Raw genomic sequence first — 21,913 nt, forward strand, 5'->3', positions numbered from 1 at the left:
CTGCTTCTGGATTGGATGCTTTGTAAAAACCAAAGAGTCAAGCAGCATTATGCCTGCATATTTCAGCTTTTTTTATGCATTTGAGATATATTCTAAAATCTGTGAATAGGTAAATCCACAAATCCTCAACCACCACTAGTGGTCCACTGTAGTTTACTTAGTACTTCACTTCAATCTTCAAACATTATTAGCATATTTGATTTCAAAACAGTATTAAAGCTGAAGTACGTTATCTTAATCCAGTTGGTTTGTGTGCTTTGGTTCCTGAAATCTCTGAAATCCTGAGGTGTTCAGGGTAATCTGGTACACCTGTTTTTTCTGCTGGAACCTGAAAGCACCTCACCTGAGACCTTTAGAGATCACATGTACAACTCCTTTTTATTCTCCAGCATCTGCATCGACAAGACGCGGCTCTGCTAACTCACAGCGCCGTGTTCACGCTGCAGATGTTTGTCATAAATATTCATAAAGGCGCCTAATGGCAATCATTACTCCAGTTCGGTCTCTTTGCCTTGGCAGGCCCCCCAGTGCATCTCGCTGCCAAAGCGTCTCTTGAACTCTGCACTCTGGTGGCTGCTGTGATTGATTGGGACTGTCATCGCGGGAATCCTCCAGTCGCGCTCGCTCACACGGCCGGCCAGACAAACATATGATAAACACAAACACGGCGGTACCACACTGGCACGGACAGTCAGCTTACTCACTAATGTGATCAGCCATCAATCTCACAGTCCCTACACGCTTTCTGAGTGTGGGTTTGCTCTTACGTGCTTGCAGCCGCTTGTTTACATCCTTTTCCTGCCTATAATCTTGTGTGTAAAGCTAAAAACAAGCATGACTGATCTGAGGTCAGGATAGGTGGAAGAGGTTCACCTAAGGTTGCCAGAGGAAAAAAAAAAAACAACAGCAGAAGACAATGGATGTTTGAAAGACTTTAAGAGAATGTGGGATGTTGACTAAGAGCTTAACGGCAGCCCAAGATGGATCATGGCCGGTCTAACTGTAAAAGCAGTAATGGTAGGCTATAAAAGGGTGAAGGGTCTGCTCCTTTCTACCTCTTTCCTCCACATTTCTTTGGTTTGTGGCTGAAGGCCCACGTCTCTCTCTGTGACAACGATCTCTTCTGAGAGCGAGCGCTTCATAACACCAGAGGGATTAAAGTGGCTGTGGGTCGCCTCCAAATGAGACTCGAAAATCCACAGGAGACACACAGAGGAAGTGGAGGCACAAACAAGAAGAAAACACTTATTTTGGCAGGCAGACAACACAACTTGATGAACAAACAGAAATATAAATCTTTCAGAAAGAAAGCACAGGCGGAAATCTCTCAGAAACACACATCAGATCGACTCGTTTCATGTTAAATTTATATTTGCTTTCAGGTCAGATCTCTTTAGAAATACTCCAAGGCTTTTGATAGCCAGGAAGTAAAGCTGACGTTCTTTCCTGAAAGCAGATCCAGATTTGATCCACCGAGGCGCCTCTCAGAGGGCGCCATGTTGGGTCGCAGTCAGGTGGCCCAAATTTCAATCTTCCTCTTTTGAATTGAACCATTTCAAAGTGTCTCCTGGGACGTAGCAGTAGGCAGACGGTTGGACTTTGAAGACAAATGGAAGAAGTGAACATGCTGCAAACTGTTGAAAACACAGAACATCAACCAGAGGACGAGACTTGCATCTAGTCTTTGCTGTTACATCTGCTCATGTGGTTGATATTTGATCAAAAGGTCCAAGAGGAACAGGAGTTTCATTTTCGCCCTTGCTGGATGTACTGGAGGGTAAAAGTGGAGCGTGCTGGTTTTAATTCCCCTCTGTTGACGCACTAAAACACACAAACAACAGTTTGTCCCAGAATGTTCCACGATGCTCAACGGGACAGACATGCTGAAGGGTTTTGAGTTGCACCTTGTGGGTTTTTTTCTCCTTCCATCGCTCTCTCTGACTTGCAGAACAGAGTAGGGCAACAGGCTGGGGAAACATTGATTAATCAGCTCCTGGGGGCCATGCGGGGCCACGCGGGGCCCAGCGTTGCACATGAAAGCTTTGGGAACGTGAACACTGGATCTCTGGTTCCTGACTGAGATATGATGTCTTAATTTGTCTGTGTCAGGATCAAGAAGACAGAAAGGGGAATGTGCCATGTCTCGCAGTGATTAATCTCAGCTTTGTGTTTCACAACAGAGTTTTAAAGGTGTCTGATATCCTGGTTGGGTCAAAGGTCACAGGCGAATTGCTTGTTGAGAAGGAAGGTGAGCCGCGAGAAAATCTATACCGCTCCAGTTTGTCACCGGTCCAAGGTATGCACTTTATTATTTCAATGAATTTCTTACCAGTAACTTCTACATAATACATTAATTTAACATTTTAAGGATGTTGATAATTCAGTCTAATTTTTCTCTGTATAAGATGATTTATTTCAGTTATTTAATTAAAAATGGGAAATCATTCTTTCAAATTCTCAACTGGGCTTTGGATCAAAATCCTCTCTAGCCTGCTTTTATTTTTGATGCTTGTGTCTCATTCCAGTGCACTTTTTCCTTCCACTCATCTTTCCGATGATGTGAACGTCCAGCTTCAGCAATGACCTTTTGGGTTAGTGACTCTTGATACCTATGAAGTCAGCAGCCTTCTTTATGATTGTGTCAAATCATACATTTTTTAAACCAAAAGAATACATTTTAATTTTAAAAACTCGATCAATCTAACAATCTAAATTTTGTGAGAAACTGAATTTTTAAGCTTTCATTTGATACGCAGGATTCTACTTTACTTTTTTTTCTTTAATTACCGAATTAAAAATAATTTCTTGATGACACTATTATTTATATCTTACATAGAAAAAAAATTACAGGATTTTTTACTGTATTTTTATGATTCAAAAAGATTATACTGTAAGAAGATCAAATATTTGTCTCAAATATCAAGTTACAGCAAATAAATAGAAATTTTTGAAACTTTGCCTTGTTATCCGATCAGAAGAGTAGACCATATGATCACACAATCAGCAACATGCATTATGGGTAATCTCCTGTCCTTTAATTGGTGCATCTGAGCAAGATGAAAAGTGAAAAGATCACAGTCGTCTTCTCCTGTCAAAAAAGTCGAGTGCAACATTCATTATCATACATTAATTGCTGTTGATAGTCATATTTATGAGATTAAATTTTTTATTTTGTTTTTTACGTTGCGTTCTTTGAAGATGTGGCGTGTTACAGTTTTTTTAAGCGAATGCCTTGTCAATGTTTTTCATCAAGTACTTTGGAATAAATTTTTTTGGGCGTGCATCTTGTTTGTGTTGACATGTAAAAAACAACGTTTGCCATAAAGCAGACCTTTGTTTCAACAATAAACAACAGATGGAAGATGCTGATCCACGGATATCCGCATAAGTTCCCTGAAGATGTCGCCTGAGCTTCGGGTTCTTTCAGACATTCTGGCATTTATTAAAGAGCTGTATGTGAAAAATCCAAAAAGAGGGGAAAACAAACTCTAAAGATGTAATTCCAAACAGTATACACTCAGGGCTGTCTGTGAGCTTGAGAAATTTACACATAATTGTTTCAGTATGGTCCAACGGCATCTGTTTGTTGGAAATAAACACCAGTTTGAGAGGGTAAAAGGTCCTGAAACCCAATATTCTAATTGCTCGAACTTCTTCCATCGGCTCAGTGTTCCTGCTTTAACAAATCAGGACTTTAGTTTTAAAAGCAGGAGTCAATTGGACGAATCAATCAGTCATTGATTTTACTGGTCGAGACCCGTGGGAGTTTCACAGAACAAAACATGCCAGAAACACTGCTGTACAGAAATTAACATTCTGTATTTTCTGCCATCTATTGAACAACCTCTAAGAGCAAAAATGTTTCTCTCAAACCTGTAATCTTCCAGTGTTGCCTTTAATATGTAAGAGGTTATTATGTTCCAGAAGGAATTATTGCTGCTCTGTTTCGCCAGGACCACAAAGTGTTGCTGTGCCAACACTCGTCTATGGAAGAGGCAATCGTTTCTTCTTTTCCTTCTGATCATACCTTAAAATGAAACATGCAGAATTTATTTTGAACTCAAACGTACAGTTTAATACACCATTAAATTATATTGCTTTATGTTTTGGCTTCTAGAAATACTTTGAGTCTGGAATAAACTTTAGTTTAAGGGAGAGGTCAGCATTTTGATAGAGTTTCTGTTAAAGTCAAACATTTAAAAGCGTTCTTAGAGCAGATACTTTTAGCAACACTTCAGTTTGACAGCATTTAATTAATCACTTCATCTGTTCATTTAGTCATCTGATCTTCTCATTTTAGATCTTGATCTAGTCTTCAACAACTAAAACATTACATTAAAAAAATCAATGCTGCATTCAGGGTAAATGTTTAGCAAAAATGATTTCTGTAAATATAATTAATATTTCACCTAGAGTGAAACTCTGCTTTGTGTTTGATTAAAGGTCATTACAAAAAAAATCTTCAAGTTAATTAATCCACTTAATTAACAACCTAACAACCAATCTGTTGAAATTTTCAAAAATCATGTTTTTTTTTTCACATTCTGTCACGTATGGAGCCACAAAAGGGTCATAATTATTGCAAATAAAAACACAAGTTGAAACAGAAAAATAAAACATGAATCTGAACATCAAATTTTAGATTTATGACCTGAAAACAGTGTTCAAAAAGGAAATTAAAAAAACTTTAAGTTTAGTTAATTTTAATTAGACTTCATATTTTACATTGTTTTTGTTTCAGTTTAGATTTCAGATCTTCAGATTGAAGTCTGTTTCAATCAATTTTCAAATTAAGAACTTTCAGGTTATTTTTATCTGACTCAAATTTTGACCCCAATATAAAAGGAGGAAACATAAACGTGTAATAAAGGAAACACAATTAAATCTTTTATCATCAAAGAAGGTTGAAACATTCAGTTTCAACTTTTATTTTCTGTTTCAACTAGTTTTTTCAAACATACTGTAAGTATGACCCTTTCCTGACTCCGTACCACAGAAAACCGGTAAAATGTTATAAAGCGCTCCACTTAGTCACTAACATAATTTTTATCTTCATGAGCCAATTCTTTTATTAACCAATCAAATTAATCCAAATACATCTGTAGTGCTCTTTTCATTCAAACGACGTCAGACCAAAGAGTTTAGTTTGGCCAAAAACACACAAATTGCTAAATAAATTTTAAAAAGAGTCATTGTCACTTTTATCACCTTATTTTCCTCCAGGTTTCTCATTATTTATGTCTATTTGACATGCTTTTATTGCATACTCTAATAGAAATCAGTGTTATTTATTTTATTGGTTGTTCTCTCTGACAGATTTTTTTCCTGTAAGGAGTATTTGCCACTGACTTAATTCCTTAAAACTTGCCAAGTCGTTCTGGAGTTCCCTGAGTTCTCAGCCTGACACGGTCACACACATCCACTCAGGACGTGATGCAACCTCACCAGCCTTCATTACGAGGCCAAGGTTGCCAGCTCTGCGCGGTATTTTCATTTAACGTCAGTGGCTCGATATTAAAAGGGGCAGAGTTAGGCCCCTCCAAGGCAACGTTCACACTTCTGAGCCATTAGCCCCAAGAGGTGCATCAGTCTGCTCTTTAAGGGCCGTCTGCATCTGGTTTTAGTTAAAAAAGCGTCATAAATGTGAAGTGAAAATATGCCAAAGTCATGACAGACAGATGGTGCAGTAATGATTTTTAGAGTTTGGGTCAGCCTGTATAGGAGGAAGTGAGCAGGGCCTGCTCAGACTCATGCCTCACTGCGCTTACTGTCGCTAACACAGCTTCTTTCAACGCACAGGCCTGAAATGTTCATTTTAACCTTCAGAAGGATAAATTGTTTCAAGTTTTTCTACTTTCTGAGAGCAGGGAGGGGCGGTGGGGTAAATTAGGTCCAAATTGCAGCATATTCAGCCAATATTATTTACATGGCTGTCATTCTGACTTGCTGTGGGGCCACTCAAAGCCCCTTTTTATTTCCATTTCTGCTGACAGCTTCAGGCTCATCCCTGAACTGGTATAATTTGCTGCTCTGCCTCACGGTGCTCCGTCTCGAGCCGAGGCATGCTCCCCGCCTGCTGCTGCTGCAGGATTCCCACTAACACACACAACCCAAACATGACTGCAAGGCATCATTTTCTTTCTATCACATTCCCACAGGTCCTCCCTCCCTCCTCTATGTTTTTTAGCTAAAGCGCTTTGAAACCTTCTGTAGATTTCTGTGTAGGAGTTGACCAGGGTGAAAGCGGCGAGGCTGGAAGCCAGAAAGTTCAAACACATTGTAAAAAGACACCATTTATAACAAGATATGGCAAACATGTCGTGATCAAGCCCTTCCACCGACACAGAGCTAAAACAAGTGATTAGAGATCACACAGTCATCTCTTCACTCCTCGTTCCTTCAGTGCAAATCTTTAAGACAGTGACCTTTCACCTCCCCTATGTCCACAGAAAAGTTTTCCTAGTGGTTTTAATTGTTGCTTTCCTCACAAAAGACACTTAGATAAATAATAATCAAACTTCAAGGAGGGCAAAATACAAAAGCGAGACATAGACGTACTCTTGAGGTCTGGGCTTCGACTCGCAGACGTTTTTGTCACAAATCAAAACATTCCACATGAGCGTGGAGATGAAGAGGAAGCCCACGGGTGAAGCCTGCTGCGATTGTCTCCTGCTCTCTGAGCCCCGCAGGCATGCGAGGTGCCGCAGTCCTTCCTGCCTCCAACAACACGGTGTCTGCAGCGCCGCGGGAGCCGACTGACACTGACTGACAGCTGGTGTGCTTCTGCTTCTGATGAGCTTTCTTCTTTTTTTTCTACCTTCTTCCCATCTGCTGGCTCCCATTTGTGTCTTTGAGGGCCTATTCACATTTTATTACAATATTTTTTCTCTCTTAAAGATCTCGTCGCCCATCAGTAACTCCTAAAGTTATGACCAGGGACAGGTAAAGTGAGAAACATCGATTATATTCATGTTAAAAAATGAAGATGCCACATTAAATGTTGATTTCTCATTGAAGATATCATCAGATATTGATTGTCTGGTCTTATTTATATCTCTGGGTAATAACTTGATTTTATTGGATGAAGCAACAAAAATTTTGCCCATTTAACAAAAGTAATTGTAAAATTTAGTTTGTTTGGTAAAAACATCAATGAAACCACTTTTTGCCATTGGTTTAAGGAGGGTTTGCTCCAATCCTCAAGTTTAAAGAGTTTATTCCATTTATAGACCATTCCCCAAACCCCACAATAACTCAAATGGATAAAGATACAAACTTAACTCTGGCCAGAACTTTCCACTTCCTATTTGTCCACTGGTGGCATGTTCTGCCACCAGTGGACAATGTCCAATTCTCAGTCCTGAGCATGTTGAACCATTGTTTTTCTAAATCCTAAACTGGAGAATAACTTTCTGTCAAGAACTGAAGATGAATAAATACAATTTTAATTGGTAACAGGTGAGGAAGTCAAAATTGGTTGAAATAAAGCAACATATGCCTTTGATATATGCAGCAGATAAAAAAAGCTGAAATATTTGATCATTTAATTCTTGCAGAGCACAAAACAATAAAAAATACTTAAGAGGTCAGTGGGGACTTTTGTATATATAAAGGCCAGAGCAAGAAAGCAGCTTTGACTTGTATCAAAGCTGGTCGACGCTTTGATGCAAGTCAGAGCTGCTTACAGGTAAGTCAATGGGTCCATTAGGATTCTGGTGTCATCATGACAGTGAAGGGGTTTAAAATAGTAACCAGCTGGAAACTTAATCCACAAACGTAACCTGGAACATCTATACCAGAATCCATAGATGTTTAGTGTTTCTATCAGTGCTTACCGTCCAGCTGTTTCAAGGTATGTTTCTGGAAACAAAATAAAGTGAATTCATGTTTTTGGAAATGTAATATTGGTTTTCATTTGTCCTGTGTAGGAAAATAATCTGCAAACTAATAAGAACATAAAAACTCAGGTTAATTTTATTGAACTTCTTTAACTTTCTGAAAATGTCAGTAGAGGTTAAGTTGGTGAGTTATTACTGCGATTCATGCTAGATTTAAAACTAAATCATGCTTTCTTGGTCAGAAGATATTGTGGATCACCTCAAGGAGTTATTTGTATTTTAAATTTTACAAAACCAAACTCTTTGTAACGGTGTCTTATATGAAATCCAGTGTGTGGTATTCCACAAAATGGTTCAGTGCTCAGGATCCATCATGGAAACCCAGAATTCGTCTTTCCAGCCAAACTATCCAGCAGATTCTGGGAACTACATGCCGTTTGCAGGCCAGAAGGGATACATAGTCTCTCTAGTGAGTTGTGGGTCACCTCCTAGTGTGATTTTCCCAGAAAGTCTCAAAAAAGAAGGCGTCAACGAGACAGATGTGGACGAGAGAGAGAAGGCGCGTGAGTGTGTGAGTATTTCAAGTCCCCTCTGTCAGAGCTTCACCACTTGTTTCTAAGGTAACGCTGGGCCACTGTACATTTTTTAAGTTTGTATCTGAACTGCAAATGAAGACTGTCTTGTCACATAAACAAGACATCAAGATTTTTGAACTTTTCTTCTGGGAGCAGAAACGTACCCCAAGCTTATCTGTAGATCACACATACAACGTCTAAAAGTGACTCTTTACCATTTCTGTGATCTTTTGCTAACAGGTTATGGTATAATATCCCTTTGACATGGTATAAGAGACCTCCCCATCTCCTGAATCCAACAGGGAAATCAGTAACCGGCAGCTATAGCTCACCTCTCGAATGTTAGCTTTGCCTCCCAAAATCCCTCCCTGTCCCTGTGAAGGGACAGATTCTGAATATGGCTCCAGCTTTCTATTTAAATCCATAACCTATGTGAAGGATAAAACTTAATGACCTCTGCATCTCATTTTCTGGGGTCCTGTCCGTGCCCCCTCTTCCTTCAAGATCACCCTGCAGCTCAATGGGACAGAACAGACGAGAGGAGCCACCGTGCCGTGGAATATATAATGACATCTTCTGTTAAAGCCCCGAATGGTTATAGGCCATAAAAACACAGGAGCTCATCTTAGAAATCCATGGTCGAAAAGGAGATGTGGACAGCAGCAGCAGGACAGCCGGCATGCAGCTCTTTGTTATGTATAAATATCTTCCCTAAAACTCCAGTTTAAAGTATTTCCCATCTGTTTCAGTTGTTTATAGCCGCCTTGTCTTTGCTGTACAGTGTGAATCTTAATGTTAACTCTCCCTGCTCTTGTAGCTAATGCGGCCTGGCCTCAGTGTATTATCTTAAAGTATCAAGGGTTGTAAATCAGAGGTCTAGGGGCACTCTAAGGAGGCTGAAATTAAATCAGCGTTTCCTCCCATCAGCACGAAAACTGAAACCTAACCCCGAGATGCTGGGAAACACGCACACACACCCCGACCCGAGCTCACACATCCAAAGCCGTTAGCTCCAGGTACTTTAACCCTGACGGTAGAGCTGGGTGGGAGCCAGCGCCTTCAGTCATACACCCAAATATTCGCCCTGCTCCCACTTTTTTTCCCTGCTCTGACATATAGCTTTGGCCAAGCTCCCAAACCTAAATGGCTGAAGTCATATATACTGTATATGCTGCTCAGTATGGGGAGCTTAGCTGAGTGGTAGACCAATTTGTGAGAATAAAAAAGGAGCCATATGGCTATACGATTTCAGCCCAACACATAGAGGTGAAGCAGATTAAAACCCAAAGGATTTATGACTTATAAAGTTTGAATATTAACTGTAACCGACAGCATTGTAGTTTTTAGGTGGGCCATACCTTATATCCTGGGATTACCAAGCCGGTTGAAGGTTTTTATTGATAGCACTTTCAGGAAGGCGGATGAAAAACTACATATCAAGGAATGAAGGACAGGCTTAGTGTTAGCTCCACACACACTCCAATGCTCATTAACATTAACCTCAGCACTTCAACAATGTCAAGTACCATTAGGAGGCTGATGCAATGCAACAGAGAGCTGGTGTTCAAATTTGAGTGTGTCCCCATCACACAGAGCCTGGCACTGCGTCTTGTCTAGTCTGCATGAATTTAAATAGTGCATTCAAAAATCCGCCTTGCAACAAATCACTGCTGTTTTTTGCTTTTTACACTTGCTTGACACAAAAAACTGTTTCAGATCATCAAACTAAATTGAGGAATAAAGTACTCAAACCAACAACTGGCTTGAGTTGGAGCAATGCTGTCTTTGCTTTAAACCAGACATAACAATATGCCCTATGTACCATCAGACCACAACATATTTTTTTAAATGTTCTTTTTGTTTTAGAATCATAACCACTGACCGTGAGGAAAATTAAGCTTCAGATGTTGATTTCGTTTCATTTCTTACCCCTTGAAAAGTGACTGATTGAAATATTTGAGTAATTTTTGTCGACCAGCAACTGCTGGGAAGATTCACTCTAGTTCCATGTCTTCTTCATTTGTGGTTAATGGAAACTTTGGCTTTCCAAAGCTTTCCAGATAGACAGATATTAGTGACTTTTTCTCTCATCTGTTGTTGAACCTGAGTTTGGGGAATGATGTGTTGTTGAGGTTTCTTAGCCTACTCTATGCAGGTTCTGTTGAAGCAAATTTCTGATTGTACACATCTGGCAGAATTCAGATCGAGATGTGTAAAAAATATGGTTTATCATGTATAATTCATGATTTTAGCCAACAGGGTCGTAAGGGACTGCAATTAATTTTTCACATGGAATTTGGTTGGTTACCAATTGTATAGACAAGGTTATATGTGTCTGTTGTTAAACGAAAACTCAAAAAAGAAGAAATTTAATAGGGAGCAAACCTGTCAAGGGTGCATCCTGTACCTCAGTCAATGAGCGCAGGAGATAGGCACCAACTCTTCCATGATACTGCAAGGATAAAGGGGAATAGTTAATGGATTAATGGATTAATGGATGCACCTGAGTCCTGCTCTGTTGGTAAACCGTGGGTTTGCCCAATGCTATCAATGTCACCTTAACAGTAGCTCTTATTTTAAGTTTGTTCCTGCCAAACTTCAGCTCTTCATAGAAACTGTATTTCCTGATGACACTTTAACCGTTTTAAAATGGATCAAAGACAAGAACTGTGCTAAAATAATCACAGACCTGGTGAGAGACACATACTGTGAGCTAGTCTGAGCTAGCATGAAATACATGAATGCTTTTATGGGAATAAAAAAGTTACACAGGGCTTAAATACAACCTTCGATGATCCAAACATGTATTTCATACATGAAAGACTGCTTGAAGAAACTGGGGTTCATGTTGGAGAACATCTTACCTTTATAAAATTGTCCCGGTATTGGGATCGACAGGGAACTTTAGAACATATGTCAGCAAAAGTTGATCTACAGTCAAATTTCTCCATGTGGTTCTCAACCGGAAAAAGGCAAATAATATCAAAGACATATTTAGTTATAAACTTGATCTCTAAAGCAAAAGCAACTATAAAAACTAAATTCCTGAGAGGTTTTCAAGATAACCACAGAAAAATAACACTCTTTCAAAAACATAAGATTTTATTTAGTACTGCTCTTAGAACAGCAAAAATACCTGAAATTAATTTTCTTTCCCCACCAAAACTCTCCTGGGAAATCATATGTGTTTACAAAATTTGGTATAAATAACCACAAATCAGAAGTGACACTTAGCACACAAATAATAAATTGTTTATTCCTTTCTTGGGAACTGCAAACTGCAGGGTAGATCAATAAACACAAACCAGACAGTCTCTTAATGTGCTTGGGTTTAAGTCAGGTTTCCTATACAGCCTGAGAAAAGACCCTTTCTCCATGGTGTGGAGATCAAAGCAACATTAGGTGCAAAGCTGCAGCTGACTGATTTCCTTGATTGCAGATTTAGAAAATGAGCAATGTGTGTTAATGCGTCAACCAAAGAATTTATTTACATCTAATCAAATGAAAAAACCTGAATGATTGGAGCTTGAAGCTATCAGTGAGTAATCCAAGCTTAGATTTTGATAAATGTAGCACCTTTTATCTAAATATAAGTTATTTTATGTCATATTAGGTAACGTCATGATACCTAAAAACCCCTTAGTGCCATCTGTTGTCCAGTCTAGTCATCAAATACCGCTCATGTGGTCACAATCTTTCTCAAAATAAAGTTATATTCTCCATGAGAAAAATCTACTTACCCAAGAAAGACAAATAAAATGAATAACTGTGACATATGTTATGTTTTTTTCTTACAGTGCACTGATGATCCCACTTTGTAACTCATGCATTTATATATATTTTAGCTCAACCACATGATCCTTTGCCTAAAGCTATGCATTAGTGAGTAACAAAGCTTGCTCACCACGAACAACAAATTCCCGAAATTTTGCTCCCCAAAGTTTACTTGCTCAGCCGCAGAAGATAACAAGCCGTGCACATCACTTGTTTTCTCTTGTCTGCACATCTGGCTGCACTTTGAGGGCCATTACAACGGCCCCACACATGTAAAAGAAACACATGCTGGAAACACAGTCCAAAAAAGTCCCAAACTATTGTGTTTCTGTTGGGTTGGGTGGATTTTTGCATGACGATTATTAGATATGCTTCTTCAATGTCATAAAAATAATGTGGACCAGGACTTCAATAATTTTCTACAGAATATTGTGTAAGTAAAAGCCAGACTGAATCCCTTTCTACCACACACATGAAAAAAGACAACAACAAAAAACGCATAAGCTGATGGTTTGGATTTTCTGATGCTGGTTTATGCAGAATTATGAATGTATGTCATTTATCTTCCTTTTTTCTTGGTTGGTATTTTTTTACATATACCAACTGGTGCCAAACTCTCACAATCACAGTAGATGGTCGTTGAACCTAGTTATGGCTCTACTAGAGATTTACTCCTGTTAAAAGAAAGTTGTTTCTCTCTACTATCGCCCTGTACTTAATCAAGACACCAAACTCCACTAAAGTATTTTTGGTGTTTTATGATGTAAAGCACTTTGAACTGCCTTGTTGCTCAAATGTGCTATTAATAAGAAGTTCATTGATTAAAGTCAAGGTCTGTTGGTCACTTTCATGGTTTTCGTAGATGTTTTTGTTTAACAATTAGCATCCATCCATGTTTTGAATTAACCTGATGTCTCCTCCCATTGAAACCTCCAAAGCGAGTTTCCCAAACTATCTCAAGTGTTTGCTTCACGGTGCACCAAATTCTCTAATTTGGTGTTTAAGGGCAGACAGAGAAAACTTATTATATCCAATTGTATCCAAGATTTTGTTGTATCAGACATGATTGGTGTCCTTTCATCAACACAATGCCTGGCTTATAGCACACAAGGCCCCGACGCATCAATCCATCTCCTGTTCCAACCAACAACATAATAAAGCTGATCTGCATTAGGCAGAGACTCACTTCCAAGCAGTCCACCTTTCTGTGGAGCACATGAAGGAACCACTTCATGTTCCAAAAGCAACCACTTTGCTGTTCCCAAACCCAAAGATCCTCTTCTAAAGTAAGGATTGCATATCTGCCCATAAAAACAAAACACAGGATCAACAGAAGGGAGCAACCTGGGTCTGTGGAACAACCTGAACTTGGACTTTGTGCCAAGAATGCAGACATATCTCTTACTTTGGTCATCCAAGGAGTGGATTACCCAAAGCTACATTTCCTGAACCTCATACTCCCTGCAATGCCTCAAGAACATTCATCAATGGACATCTTAATCCTTCTCTGAATCCACAAACATACATGGAGTAACTAAACTCTGATACTCTACACAGGATTTCTGTTAAATGTTTCAAAGCTGTAGTCACTGAAGCATTAGCCCATAAAATGTCAGGTAAGTTAAATGATTTTCTGATTGTAATTTCCTTTTAAACGACTTTCAGTGGAGCAGCGATTATTCCTTTTATTACTGCGAGGGGTAAACCATCAAAAACTGGAACCTTTCCTATGACCACCAATGCTCAATTGTGGCTCTTTCATCCCCAGCATCCAATTATAAAACACACAGCTCAAGACATTTGAAGCCTCCAGAGCAGACATGGTGTGAAGAGAAATGTGCAATATGATTCCTTCTGTTCCTTCTCAGGTCATACTGACATCTTTAGCAAATTTGTCATCATGTTGTGCCAAGAGTTTGAGAATAGAGACAATGAGCAGTTATCTCTGTCATGTTGCCGCTCTGTATTTTGAGAGTCCCTTGCCTCAATTGTGCAGATGTGCAGCACAAAGGAAAAGCAGCTCTCAGAAGAGGTCGACAACAAAGCAGATTCAACACAAACAGGTTTTCTTTGTGATTGTTCAATGGACAAAACCTGAAGTAAACTCCATTATATAAGAATTTCTTTGTTTTTATCCATCTCTTTCATGTTGGTCTCTTATTGCACAACATGTTCCTCTGGCCCACCAACCGTCTGCACATTTGCATTACTACATCCATCAAGCTTCTCCGGTATCTTCTTATAGCTATTAAATTATGAACATCCATCCATCCATCCATTTTCTGTTCACCCTTGTCCCTAATGGGGTCGGGAGGGTTGCTGGTGCCCATCTCCAGCTAACGTTCCGGGCGAGAGGCGGGGTACACCCTGGACAGGTCGCCAGTCTGTTGCAGGGCAACACAGAGACATACAGGACAAACAACCATTCACACACACACTCACACCTAGGGAGAATTTAGAGAAACCAATTGACCTGACAGTCATGTTTTTGGACTATGGGAGGAAGCCGGAGTACCCGGAGAGAACCCACGCATGCACAGGGAGAACATGCAAACTCCATGCAGAAAGACCCCGGCCGGGAATCGAACCCAGGACCTTCTTGCTGCAAGGCAACAGTGCTACCAACTGCGCCACTGTGCAGCCCAAATTATGAACAAATTAATAAAATCATTATAATTTTGATAAATATGTAAATTCTTGGCTATGTATGCACATGTTTTCTCTGTCCTACTGATTGCTTGTTTTCTTTTTTTAAAAACCTGTTATTTATGGAAGTTATAAAACGTTGAAACAATGAATTGAATTTTGCTGTTTTTGACCAACAAATTTGCTTACAAGTTAGTGCACTACACTACTAAATGCATATATTCAAATTTAGATGTCTAATAAATCCAGTCAGAAGTAAGTTTCCTGTGTCTCACAATCTAAGGTGTTCCCGCTCAAATGCACAGCGATCCGGTTTGTCTATTAAATACTTCGGTTGTAGCTGCTGGTCATTATTCACCTTCGAAACAGTTGGAAATCCACATTAAACATGATGTATTACAAAATAAGAGCATATTTAATGTATGTGTGAAGCAAAAATATTTAAAAAATAATGTTTCAAAAATTTTGATTTTGTGATTGTTTGGCAAAAATCCAAACTTAATGATAAAACCAGTTAATTTTTAAGATCCAGATTGCCCTTTCATATATTTTGTCAAATATATAAACTAGTCCTTCTCTCCATCTGACAGGTCAACAGAAACTTTACTTGATTACTTTTTTTCTGTAGTCTTTCAGCGGATTTGTCTGTAAACTTTGCTGGAACACAGTGAAGAACTGACATTGCACAGTTCTTCAGGATTCAAAATAACTTGTGAAGAACCCTGCTAGGAAACAAGAAATGTCTTTTATGTTGGCTGCTTTCATTAAATAAATAATTCATATTACAAACTATCATCTGATAATTTAAGCTGCTTTTGCTCCTGTAAAAACTTTCATGTCAACAAATACATTTTAAATTCCCATTTGTGTGACGCTGGATGTGTTGGGATTACTTTTGCTTCATGGTTGGAACATCCATGTTTGTTCTGCTTCCATTATTACAACACTGTCAGCATCAAAGCAGCACTAATTATATCATGAACTATTCAGGACTTTACTTCTGCAGCCGGTTGTTGGTAAGCATAGGATGGTTCTGCCTCAAGGTTTTTTATTGCTTATTTCTCATTTTCTCCTAATAAATACAAAATGTTTGCTTGGAATTTCAGAGACATGTCAGTAGTTCATAGAATAAACGAGCAATGGTCATTTTACTCAAACATATACCTATGAAAAGTAAAATCAGAGAAATTGATCATTTAAAAAGGTCTTTTAACTTTTTCCAGAGCTGTATAAACCCGTCAGAACAAAGTTGAATCACTGCAAAATCTCCTTCAGTGAGAAAATGAAAGTGATATGCTTTTCAAAAAGGTATTTTTCAGGCATTGTCTCCCAATTTTATCCCTATTGATATTGGAAATTGGTCTAATATCAGCCAAAAATTTAGTATTGGACTATATCGGCCTACATCTAAAATCTCAGATAGAAACACAGAAACACTCCACTCCAGCATTTAGTCCAGCCCAGCATTTCTATCTATCAGCATTTTAATCACATTGGTTGTTCTCATAGCTACGGCTGTTGATTAATTACAGATTCAGATCTTTACTCATGTTTGAATAGGCCAACAATTTTATAGCAGGTCACAATAAAAACAATAATTCATATCCAGGTAGAGGGCAAGGCAATAAATTCCCATTCTTCAACTAATGAAGATTAAAAACTCAAAACTTGTTGACCAAAAACATGTAGGTGCTGGTATGACTAAAAAAGTGAACAATAAATAAAACAATAAATACATAAAACATTTACAATCCCTCAAAAAGACACAACATCATACCATTTAAACTCAGTGGCTAAAAATACAAATGGTTTCTATCGACTATAAGACTAATGTTCTCTGAGTAATATAAGCTTTTCCTAACATTCCACATTACAAAATAAGTGAATAAGTGAAAAGGTAAGTACAATTCATGCTAATATCAATATCAATATCGGAAAATACTAAAAGCTGCCGTATTTATATCGTAACAGAAGTGAAAAAGTTGTGTCGGGATACCAATAATGATAAAATACTCCTTTAAACTTTAAACAATCTGAGGAATTTTATGTTTCTGGGTCTCCACCATCAGTTTCAGCTCTAGTCCAAAAATGAAACTTAAATTTAAGTTATAAACTGCACAAAAGAATGATCCTGTCTTCTTGCTCATTAATAAATGTTGACAATGATGAAAACGTGCTTCTGCTTAAACTGGGAGTGTGGCAGTGAACAGATGGGAGTCATGGGACGCACTAGACAAGTCACTAGTCTATTATAAGACGGGCAATTGAACTGAGGAGTTTCTTTTGGCAAGGCGATAGTGCTAACACTGGTGCTACTGCTTTTAGCCACACGTTTCAAATCTGAGCTTCTGCAAGAAATTCTCAGCCAACCAGGAATGCCAGAAGATGAATGCCAGTGAACTCAGGTTCAACCCAGGCTCCCTGCTGCCGCCACAATATTAAAACATAATGACATTACTATGCAGGTTTTTCACTTACTCAAAACACTTGGGACGCTCTCATGCTCTTTCAAGATGGAGAGCCCACACCGTTCTTTACAGCCCCCTGCAGACCTCATCAAGGCGCTGTAGAGACCACCCATCCTGGATGATTCTTTTAACATTGAAGTCTGGGCTGCATGCTGGGTAGCGACTCTGCTGCTACATGAACAATTTGTCCAAAATGGCAAGAAGTAAATAATTACCTGAATGATGTCTTGGGCATTTTGCTGTATTCATATTTTAGGTCTTTAGGATAAGAAATGTGATTTTTGTTTTTGTGTTTCAGCTTTGATTTGCTAAATGTTCTGTGAAACCTGCCTGTAAAATATAATGGACTGTGAAAACAGTAAAAACTAACCGTTTTTCATGGCTTTAGTTTTAACTTCAAATATCTATTGAACATGATGGAAAGTCCAATGTTGAATCAATACTTTCAATACTATTTTCTGCTGCTTTTAAACTCCATATGGAAGTCTTCTGTCGTTTTCTTACACTTGGCAAGAAAAGTAGTCAGTCTCTCTTTCCTGTGCATGGGAATTTCTGCAGCAGCTTCTCACTTACAGGCTGACAACTTTTATGACACACTTCCTGCCGTTTTTAGATCGAGGTTCTCATCACCTGTCGATCACCTCCAGACTGCACTGATTATCCCATGACACAACTGTAGACATGTTCAGCACAGGAGACAGGAAGGGGAGAATGTATACGTGGGGTAAATTTGGTAAAACACCTAGCCTATTAACAGCAGTTAATGTTGTTTCCAATTAATTTAAGTGATTAAAACTAGCGGTGTAGATGCTAAATTTTGGTTGCGGTGACTCTAAACCCTCGACCCAAATTTTCCATTTTTATCCACCACCAGATGGTTTGTACCAGAAACTACTACAACCCAAGCAAGTCTACAGGAAAATGAAACTTGCAAGAACTCATCTCATGTGCAATGCATAACATATCATACAGTTGCGTGTTTGAAATGGAAGCCACACCAGTTCCTTTCCTCACTCTATTACTTGTAGTCTTTCACAAAATCAAAATGGTCACAGGATTCAGATTTAAACCCTGCAATATTTATGCATGTGGAGCCCCGCTTGGCTGAGCCCACCTGAGCCACTGAATCTGGGCTGCCACTCAAAAGGACTTGGATTTTTTATCTTGGCCTACATGCATTTGTAGTTTTTTGTTCTTTATTTCTTTCTCCTGGCAGTTGTGAAATGAAGTCCTGTCAATTGCTTGCCTTGTGTTTGAACTTCTACAACCAGAAGAAAATATGTATTTATGCATATCCAAGTGGCTGAAAACATGTCCAGATTTAGGTGTTTTATAAAGAGAACAACAAAGCTGCAGTATCTCTATTTTATTGGTAAATAAGAAAGAGAAAATGGTTTTGAGGTGAGATTGTCCTTTATAGGGCAGGGAATAAATCTTTTCAGAGAACAGATGGAAGAAACCCTCAAGAGATGATGCTATACCCTTGTGTGAATAGTAAGGGACCTATATATTTTGTCAAGGTTTGGACACTGCCAGGTGCAAAAGTTTATCATAAAAAATAAAAGTTTATAATGTCCAAACAATAGTCTGTAAAGAAACAGACCAAGTCAGAATATTTAGGGAAGTAAAGGACTAAAGATTGAGTTTGATGGTAGCTGCTGTCCCTTTTTTGTTGCTACTCAATCTGAAACAACTTAAATTTAATAAACATTTAAAAACGATGCCACATGTTGAAAACATAATCTAGTGGAAATATTGTGTTAGTAATTGAGATGTTATAATTTATGGTTAGTTCCTTCTGGTAAAAATAAGCCTATGTTTGGATTTCAAGCAAACATCAAAAGACACCAGACAAATTCTCACATTTAAATAAAATAATCCATGTCTGTGAATAATTTAGGCATTAATCAGAATTTAATCAGTCCAGACTAAAACACATTTATTTTCCCTGGCCTTCAACACCAATTAAAAATAAAAAGTAAAGGAGAGAAAAATATGGCTGCAGCTAAAATTAAGTATTGTTTTTTTTTTTCTTTATATTATTTATTAGCATTTGGTATCTTTGTCAATTTTATAATTGTGTTGTTTTTTTCTTTACTTAATTTTATTTTCTATTTTATCAGTTATCTACTTGGGACATTGTGAAGCAATTTGGTCAGCTGAGGCTGTTATAAATGTGCTACATAAATACATTTTGACTTGAAATCGGTCTCACTTGGTCCCCTTTCTTTTTCCAGAATCTAAATTTTAATATTAAGAAATTCAAATAGCTGTCCATCCTGTTTTGGACAGGCATCTATGTTAGACCATTTTGGCGCAATTCCGGTCCTGCAGAAAACTGTAGGGAGCCAAACCACGAAAAAAACTCTGCGTTGTGAATTAAACACGCCTCAAGAGTTGCAGGTCAGCTGAAGTTATGGCATATTTAATCTGCAGAAAATGGACTTCAACATTTCAGCAGCACAGAAAATATCCAGCCGTCATCAGTCCACCTGCCCATAGCAGAGGGAGGACATTGAGAGCAGTCAGCTAGCTCACTCATAGGCGGTAAAACTGGTCCAACACCAGACAAACACATTCATTCTTCTGCCAAAATATAAATAAAAACCGAAACGAACATCATACAAACACGCTAGCTAAACAATAGTAAAACATTTTGTCATCTACAGCAACGTTTAAATACGACACCGACAGAAACTCCGCGAGAAACTCACCTTCTTCCGCAGCATCCGGGAATGGGCTGGTGAAGGAGGAAGTGACGTCACGGGCTATGACCGCAACAATAAAACAAGACTAAACTTTCCCAAACTTATTACATAAATTTTGTCTAAAAAATGATTCCAAGATAAAAATGAGAGACAAAGAAATAAAAAATTTTAAAAATTAAAATATATTTTAAAAAATTTACATTTTTGGTGGAATGCATTAGGTTTTGTTGTTTGTCTTTTCCATTGTATATTCATGGATACTGGATATGTTTGACAAAAGATGCTGAATGTTGAGCGATTAGGGAGGAGAAAAAATGTAGTTGTGGATGTAGTTAAATTGCTGGCAGTTTGTGTATTAGAGAATTATGGTTGGGTCAGGATCAACAGCCACCAGTATCTAAAAGCCAATCAGGAGTTTTAAACAAATTACGGGAATTCATTTGCTACTTTCAAACACTGTCAGGGTAGTTTAAATGAAATGACTAAACAACATTTTTGGTTAGTTAGCTAGTTAGGGTGAAAAAAGGCTCAAACGGTTTTTGCTAAGATAAAATTAATTTGTTGATGCAGCAGCACTTAATAAGTTGTGTAGATGGACTGACTGGGGGAATAAGTTGTAGTCACTTTATCCTTAAAATGCTTTTTGTCTAAGAAATTTGTCCCTTCCAGTGTTTTACATGTGTACGCACAATCCCATAGGGGGTTGTGTATGCAGGAAAGCTGCATGGTAAACAGCAGAAGGGCCATGTTGGGGAATCAACATTTCAAGAGAAGGGGAAATGAAGACATGGGAGATCAGGGATGATTTGACATCTGCCAGGTTGTCATGCCATATTCCCAGATGACAATGACTGCAGGCTGCCTCCAGTAGCACAAAATCAATGAAGTAATCGGGCATTTGCAACAGTTTGGTTGATTGCTTTATCTGGCTTTGTGTTTCTGACTTTAACATTCTCAAGCTAAGATATTTCTATCAGAAAACCACAAGGCGTCTGAGGTCATGGCCAGCCATTCTCTTTGTCGAAGTAAACTTCACCTCACCTGAAAACAGTTGATTAGCAACAGCAGGAAGAGAGAAAACACTGGAATGAAGACAGATATCTGCAAACTTGTGTTTGCGCTCCAAATTAAGGGAACATATTGCACATCTTGTTTCATACTGTTACTGATTTGAAGCCATCTTAAAACATATATATATATATATATATATATATACTGCTCAAAAAAAGAAAGGGAACACTCAGATAACACATCCTAGATCTGAATGAAAGAAATATTCTCATTGAATACTTTGTTCTGTACAAAGTTCCATTTGCACAACAGCAGGTGACATTGATTGTCAATCAGTGTTGCTATATATGATATATATATATATATCTATATATATAGATATATATATATATCTATATATATAGATATATATATATATCTATATATATATCAGTTATTTTGGTCAACATTTTTCTTATTTACAAAACTAAAGCTTGAAGTTACAAATTAAAAAGCTACAGTTTAAACAACCTCAACAACAGCTGTCTAAAGAAACATCTTGCATCTTGCTGCTGGACTATATGAAAGCACATTCAAGATTAATGTGTATTTATTTAGTTCATAAGTTTGGTGAAAATATACAGTGCCTCCCAAACATACTGGAACACTTTTTAAAAATGAGTAGGAAGTGAAAAAAAAGAAAAAATCAACCACCAGTCATTTAAATAATTTAGGTCTGGGGACGGAGATGGTAGTAGAAAAGTTGCTCTTGTGTCTTAGAGTAACATTTCTGTGTTGGTTTGACATTATCATGCTAAAAGAAAAAAATACTGACCCACATTAAGTTATCTGTCAGGGCACAATCTATTTCTTCCTTAAAATGTTCTTGTATAATGATGTCATTCACTCTGGAA

The 21,913-nt window shown here is 38.1% G+C and overlaps 1 long non-coding RNA gene across 1 annotated transcript; it reads right to left on the reverse strand.

The window, feature by feature from the left end:
* Positions 1 to 4,014: 4,014 nt before the first annotated feature.
* LOC114147704 (uncharacterized) lies at positions 4,015 to 20,074 on the reverse strand. The gene is made up of 3 exons (XR_003596105.1): positions 20,016 to 20,074; positions 10,799 to 10,865; positions 4,015 to 4,027 (listed from the first exon to the last, which is right to left on the reverse strand). It is a non-coding gene; the product is annotated as an uncharacterized LOC114147704 (long non-coding RNA).
* Between the last annotated feature and the right edge of the window lie 1,839 nt (positions 20,075 to 21,913).

Source organism: Xiphophorus couchianus, chromosome 7 (assembly GCF_001444195.1).
Source record: "Xiphophorus couchianus chromosome 7, X_couchianus-1.0, whole genome shotgun sequence".
Lineage (NCBI taxonomy): Eukaryota > Metazoa > Chordata > Actinopteri > Cyprinodontiformes > Poeciliidae > Xiphophorus > Xiphophorus couchianus.